Source organism: Sarcophilus harrisii, chromosome 2 (assembly GCF_902635505.1).
Source record: "Sarcophilus harrisii chromosome 2, mSarHar1.11, whole genome shotgun sequence".
In the NCBI taxonomy this organism is placed as follows: Eukaryota; Metazoa; Chordata; class Mammalia; order Dasyuromorphia; family Dasyuridae; genus Sarcophilus; species Sarcophilus harrisii.
Genome location: NC_045427.1, coordinates 98,586,097 through 98,593,978, shown reverse-complemented (window position 1 = coordinate 98,593,978; position 7,882 = coordinate 98,586,097). Strand labels below are relative to the sequence as shown.

The 7,882-nt window shown below is 33.5% G+C and overlaps 1 non-coding gene across 1 annotated transcript; it reads left to right on the top strand.

Annotated features, from left to right (window-relative positions):
- The first annotated feature begins 1,916 nt into the window (after positions 1–1,916).
- On the top strand, positions 1,917–2,066 carry MIR216A (microRNA mir-216a). Its single transcript, NR_105684.1, has one exon. It is a non-coding gene; the product is annotated as a microRNA mir-216a (primary transcript).
- The last annotated feature ends 5,816 nt before the right edge of the window (positions 2,067–7,882 follow it).

The window sequence follows — 7,882 nt, the reverse complement described above, 5'->3', positions numbered from 1 at the left end:
AAATATTTATTCCCCAGAAAGAACATGAAAACATTTTAATAGTAATCTACAATGATGAAACTTTTAGACCTTATAATAATTATCTTAGATGTGGTCCTTGTAAAGAGTCCTTTCCTTGGCAGATATTCATATTAGCTTAGGTCAAATCACATCTGTAGAATCATGTTAAATTCTGGGCACAACATTATAAGAAGGTCATAGGAAAAGGTGGACAACATCCAAAGGAGGGCAACCAAAAATAGTGAAGGGCCAAAGATGGAGAGAGGAAAGTGGGAAAACTTAGCCTAGAAAAGAGAAGATTTGTAAAACACATGTTAGCTTTCTTCAAGTATCTGATGGACTGTTATATCAGAGAGACATTAAATTTTTCTGTTGGTCTTAGAAGACTGGAACAGTGAGAGGAAGTTGCAAAGAGACAAATTTAGGCTTTATATAAAAAAAGGTTTCCTAAAAATGAGAGCTATATAACAGTGAAATGGGTTGTCTCTGGAAGTTGTAAGTTTCTCTCCAGACAATGTCTGGAATGTTGTTAGCATTCAATAATATATATAAATAATTTGTCATTCATATATTATATATGTATATATCTGTCCTTCATTGAAAAAATGACATATATATGCCATTTTTTTCAATGAAAGACAGAGTTTTCATGATTCTACAATTTTATCCTCAAAATATCCAATACTGATTATTCAGGGGCCAGTGGTCCACTATGTGCCCTATTCAAGTCCTTCATAGCTCTTTTACCATCATCCCCAAACCTTTTTTAAATATATAAATGAAAAAGCATTAAGTGATTACTATGTGTCAAGCACTATGTTAAGCCCTGAAGATACACATAAAAAAGCATCTTTTTTCAAGGAATTCATATTCTACTTATAAGAGACAACACATAAAAAAGTTCAGCTTCAGAGTGGATAGAAATATCTATGAGGCAAGACCCAGGAGGCCTCAGTAAGCTAAATATCTAAGAGGCCTATAGACTGTGAAGGCAAAGCAAATAATAAAGACTATAGAACCTCAGGAATCAGTAGAATAAGAGATGGTTAAACCTGATGCTCTCCCTATTAACAGAAGGTGTAAACCTCTATCTTATCTAAGACATCTGAGCAATCAAATAAACTGAATGTGTTCTTGCCATCTCTGATCCGGAGAAAAGTTGAAGGAGAAAGGTAAGATGACCCCTAGTGATAGTAGGTACTTTGGGGCCATTAAGTAGTACTTCCACTATATGATGAGTGCAATAATTACTGTCACTAATAATCAAATCAGTCATTACCAGTTTGTGCTTACTTAAAACCCTGGCAAAGAGGAAAGAGGCTGAAACTCATTCCACTGAGGTTTTGTTTTGTTAAATTATGCTTGGATTTTAATTACTTTTATTGGTAAAGAACATCAAAAACTACAGGACTATGTGCACTAGGTAGATTTGTTTGTTGGTTGGTTTGTTTGTTTTCATTTTCTTAGCTGAATTATTTCCAGAAAATTTTTTTGCTTTATTTTGTTTTTTTTAAACTATACAAATTCTTTTTCAGGCTAAACTTTTCAAATAATTTAGACTGCCTTAAAGACTGTTTCTGAGTCCTCAACTTCGCACTTAACTTGAACTCAAACTTGACTGGGTTCCTTCTTATATAAGAATTAAATCCAACAAAGTCATTCCTAAGCTAGAGAGAACATGCAAAAATTCTATTTTACCCACTGTACATACAACTTGGCACTGGCCAAGGAGCACTAAACAAGCTTTCAATTCAGGACGGGGAGTAGCTTGATAATGTTTTACCAAGAAAAGGCAATGAGACACAAAATACCTTAATGACAGATCTTCACAGTACCAGGTGTTGTCTGTGGCCTGGTGCCATGTTTGCTATCTAAGGCATCTGGAGAGGGAGCTTAGCTGACAGGATTCCGCTTGCAAGGCTAACCTGGATGGCTGTGAATTGGCTTAATCTCAGCTGGCAACTGTGAGATATTAATAAATTCCCTCACAGTGGTCTCTGGGATTATGCTAAACAGAGCAATTTCCTTGCCCTCATGGATCAATAGACTTGCTCACCAACCTAAATTAGAACAAGCAAACCCTCCTCCAGCTGCTATAAGTGATCGTTGAGCACATTGAATTTCACCTGCATACTCCCCTTGTAGAGAATCACTGTCTCTTCCTGAATTAGCATTCTCCAAAGGAGACTGTGGAAATTGCTTTGCCTACATTAGATTCATTTGTTTCCTTTGGTACCAGAGAGGGGCAATATGGAACAGTGAAAGGAGCAGAACATCATATATGGATCTGAAAGAAATCTTGAACTCAGAATGCAAATATTCTTATTTTATAGGACAGGAAATTTAAGACTCAGAGATATAAATAACTTGCTTGAGATCACACAGATAATATAAGAGTTGAACTTAAGAGTATAAGTCTTCAATCTCCAAACCCAATGCTCTTCCTATTGCCATCAACTATTGCTTCAGAAAACTTGGGTTCGATTCCCAGCTGCTCTGGACTACTCACTTAACCTGTCTGAACCAAGTCACAAGTTTGTCATGAGAAGATCATTTTGTAAACTATAAACAGAGATAACTTATTCAACCTTTCTAACCTTAATCATGGGTTTGTGATGAGAAACACACTTGGTAAAGTATCCTATAACTATTAGCTATTATAACATTATGCCACTTGCCCATAACAATAGCAAAACTAACAGCCTAGAGCTTTCTGTTACTGGCTGACTCTGAAGTGTTCTCTGTGGAAATGTTGCTAACACTTTTCTTGGGTGCTTCCCTGTCAAATTCCAAGCGAGCCAAACAGGCATAATCTCATAAGCAGCCTCCAACATCAACTCCCTGAACAAAGATCTTCATCACTTTTCATATCTCCCTTCTCAGTTCTTAATGAATACTTCAAGCTCTCATTTCAGAATTTGCCATGGTAATCAGCATCATCTATCACTCAGTTTAAGGATTCAAAGAGATCCTTGGACTTTAACTAATACTAATTTTTGATGACCCTTCAGAACTGGGGAATAAAATCTTTTTGATGTTAGAAAACAAATGAAGATAATTTATTGTGAAAAGAAGCAAGGTTGATTTTCTATCCATTTCAGACATGGCCATGAAATGCATCAGAGGGACAATGTCAGGAATGTTGTTAGCATTCAATAAGCATGAAATAAGAATGATAATTAAGACAATAATAACTAATATCTTTTCCTCAAGATTGTATCAAGAAGGATATTGTACTATCATTCCAAAAAAAAATACAGAATCAAAGTTGAAGGTCCTAAAAGTCATGAAGGTTGCTGGGGAAAATGTTCACAACCATAAAAAGAAGAAAATCATGGCATATCCCACTTTTTTCTGATCTAAGACATTGGATTTTTGAACTTTTAAGGCAGCCCAAGCACAGAAAATTATCCCTAGGAAAAACAGGCTTAATTAACCTGCCACTATCAATTTTCCTCTAATTATTGAATCAACTATGAAGAATATTTGGGAAAACTACACTTTGAGTTCATGTGAATTTGAAATCACTTGACTATGTGACAACAGTGTGGTCAAGCTCAACATTCTGAAATAGTCTGGCCAGCTAAGAAACCTCTATTCTGTATAGCAGGCAACAAGCACTTTTCCACTAAAGAAAATTAATTTAAAAATATTTGCCTGCCATGCAAGACTTCCTGGATATCTTTACAAAGATGGGCATACATCTCAGGTAGGTTGTATGTCATCTTGATATTGAGGCCTATTGAGTGAGGTAATGTTTCAAATTCCTTTCTTTGTAAACAGAATGCTTCATTTATCCAGAATAAATGGATAGGGGTTCCATATTCAAGTGCTTTGAATGCTACAACTTTAAAAAAAAACATTCAAACACATTCAAAATGGCTAAATCTTTCTGAAATGATTTAAGTAATTATTTTCCTATTTGAGTGGAACATACTAAAAATCATTCAACTATTTCCAGATGACGCAAGATTATTATTACAAATATAAATTATATTATTATGGAGTGATACAGTGATTATCAGAAGCTTCTGAAATATAGATAATCCAATCCTAAATGATTTTCATTTCTCACAACTAACTATCTCCTTCTCCTACCAATTATGCACACATGCACACACACACATACACACACACACACACACACACACACACACACCAATTTGCTTCTTCTAATCTGCTGTTGGCCAGAAAAATAGATAACCAAGTTTGTTAAATTGTGGATTAGATGAGAGTAAATAGGCTTCAAGTCAAAGTCTAAAGGGCTTTACTATGAATAAAAGATGTGAGTTTTAATATATGGATTTCGTCACATATCTTTGGGATATTCAGTTCATCTGATCATAATTATCATTTTCTGATTTTCTGACATCTTTTGGATTATTGAAGCTGCTAAATAAGTAACTTCTAAATAACTGAAACATTATTGATATCTGTGTTCTAAGCACAAGCAGACCTCTTTGATAAGTAAGTGGAAATGTTCCTCACTAATTTACAAAGGTAGAGATGCCCAGATAGTAACTCACATTTGCAAAGTACTTCATATGCATTATGTCATTTTATCTTCACAGCAGTACTATGAGGCAGATGCTAACATTATTTCTATTTTACAAATGAGGAATTTGAGTCTCAGAGAAATTAAATAATAGTACATAGTTAATAATTACTTAAGGAAAGGTTTCAACTCAACTTTTCAGTCTTTTACCTATACCATACAAAATTCCATAAATTTAAATTATTACTTCATTCTTAAATACAGTATCATGTTAGCAACAAATTTTAACCCTTTAGTCATAATTACTCTGTCCTCCTTTAAAATGAACAGTCTGCTATCCACATCCAAGGAATTGTCATTAAATGTTAGATTCAGCGACTAGGCTTGACATGCAGAATGAGAAGCCCCTTAGCTCTAAACTGTCGGCATCCTAAGGCTTTTGGTCGATCTTCAGTCACAGCTGGCTTACTAGCAATTTGCCCAGCAAGATCAATAGTATCAGCACCAAGTCAAACAAAAGATTTTTGTTTTTAGTTCTTTACCTTAAAATCTCAATGAATGTTTCCATAGTAGAGTCACATTTTAGTTGATATTGTTAAAGAAGGACTGAGAGAAGTCCTTTGGAAATATTTATCCCCATAAAAATATAATTTGGTTAACTCCCAAGGAATAACATTCTATCTTGAGAAGGATGCTGTTAGTTCTTAAGAGATCATCAGGACCATTTGAAACTGAAGAAACTTTCAAATGCTTCACAGCTCTGCTAACTTACTTGATAAGGAAAGAAGAAACTGAAACGTATACTGATGTCACATGCTATATCAACTTAATTTGATGGATAGTACCTTTAAAAAGTTAAGTTATACATTTTGAAATCACTCGTAACACAAACTGCACCATATTGCTCAACTAAACCACCTGAAATCTTAAGCATATATAAAGTGCGTGATATGATTTCATATGGTTACAGTTGTAACCCATTCATGGACACGGTTCATAGAACTGAAAGAAAGCTTAAAGATCATCTGATCCACCACCGTCATTTCTAGATAAGGGAATCTGAAAACACAGAATTGTCAAGAGTGAAAGCTAGGGAAGATAAATCACTATACAAAGAACCGCTGTAACTTAATACAATAATTTTTAGATTATTTCCTTTATTTTAAAAAGTCTCAATTTAGAAAATATTCTATCTTTTTATAATTTGTATATATATTATAAATTTTATAATTTTTTCATATCAATACTCTTTTCTGTAAGGAATAAGTTCATCATCAACGACCCAGTCATTTCAACACACAAAGAACCTTACATAAGAACTGGAAACCAGATAAAGTTTGTTTTTTAAGAAATATATATTGGGACAGCTAGATGGATAAAGCACCAGTCCTGGAGTCTGGAGAACCTAAGTTCAAATCTGGTCTTTAATACTTCCTAGCTGTGTGAGTCTGGGCAAGTCACTTAACCCCAATTGTCTCTCAAAAAAATACATATATATATATATATATATATATATATATATATATATATATATAACTGTACTAATACCTACTTCAGATAGATGATAGGTAGCGTATACAACAAAGTAGGAACAAAACTGCTTTGTGTTCCCTTCTGCATTTTTTGTATTTAGTACATTAAAAAATATTTTACTGATAATATTTTATGAATATCTATTACTATGAACTATCCAATCCCCTCCCCAGTTGGAGTCCTGCCTTATAACAAGCTACTCTACTACTAGAGCAGAATAGAAACCCATAGTACTCTTGTGATGATAAAATCTTCCTAGATTCTGTGTCCTAACATCATTTGGAAATTATTAACCTTAGTCATACTATACACTTTCTTTGAGAACTTCAAAACTAACATGCCCAATCTCAGGTTAATTAGCACCAGAACAGATATTGCTTTATAGAAATCTGTTTGCTATCTCTATCTCCCAGAGATATTGAAAGTGGCTGAGCACACACAGATGACCAAACTATGGCCATACTGCTTCCTGATTTAGCTTTCCCCCAAGTCTTTTGCTTCAAGATAATTATTTGGCCCCCAAGGCTGCCTCAAACTGAATTTAGTTTATTGCATGTACTTAGAGCTGCCTTAGGGGCTTCTAGAAAGACAGAGAGAAGAAATGTCTTCCACCTCCATTTGTACCATCAGAAAGTTTAGATAGAGCAGGTAGAGATCCAAGCAATAAACTCTTAAGGAAGGCAGGGAGAGGGGCAGCTAGGTGGCAAAGTGTATAGAGCACCATCTCTGAAATCAGGAGGATCTGAGTTCAAATCTGTTCTCAGATACTTAATACTTCCTAGCTGTGTGACCTTGGGCAAGTCATTTAACCCTAATTGCCTCAGCAAAAAGAATAAAAAAGAAAAAGGAGAAAACTTAATGGGTGGTACATCTTGGGTCAGTCACCAACTATCTTTAACACACAGAACCATTAATCCATCATAGAAACCAATATACTAACTCTGGTTTAGCATGTCCTTTAGCAAGAAGCCATATCATAGCCTATTATCAGGCATGATTTTTTTTTTTACTGACTAGAAAGACTAAAAATAAATAAAGTAAAGACTACAAAATAAATAAAGAAAATGCAAACCTAACAATCATATAATAAAAAGCTTACATGTGAATGAATCAATCCAAAATAATGAAAGAAAATAGCAGAATGGATCAGAAGCAAAATCCAAAATGTTTTATATACAAAACGTTAATCCATAATTGAAAATGTATATACAGATTAAAAGCAAAAGAATTCTTATAGACCAAGAAATTCACACTTAATTTATACTCTTAAATAGGGCAAAAATAAAATTCATGATTTCTAAAGAATTGGGAAACTATATTATACTTAAAAGTACAAAAATGAAACTGCCATTTTTTTCAAATAGATGCATTAGCTAGAATAGGATCTAAATTCATGAACGAAAATGTAATTTTCAAAAAGAAATAGATAGTAACACAATAACTACCAGAGGTGGTAATGTTTTACCCTTCTAATTGGATAAATCTAACTGAAAGATAAAAATGAAAAAACTAAACAGACTTTTAAAGAAGTCAAATTTAAAATACTTATGGCATTTTCTGAATGAGAATAATAAATACATAATTTTTTGTATCATATGATATTTTTACAAAAATAAGCCTGATTCCAGACCAGAGAATTACAAATATATGGGAAAAGATACAAATATTTAACAAACCTAATATAAACCAAAACAGAGTAAAATTACTAATATAGAAAACATAAGCTACAAGAGACCTAAATAGAGACTTAATAATGGCATCCAGTGAGTGGATCAAAGAGCAAGTATATCAAAAAACAATAACCAACTATTTAAAAAAGAATTTTAATAGTGAAACAACTTTTCAAAACTTGGA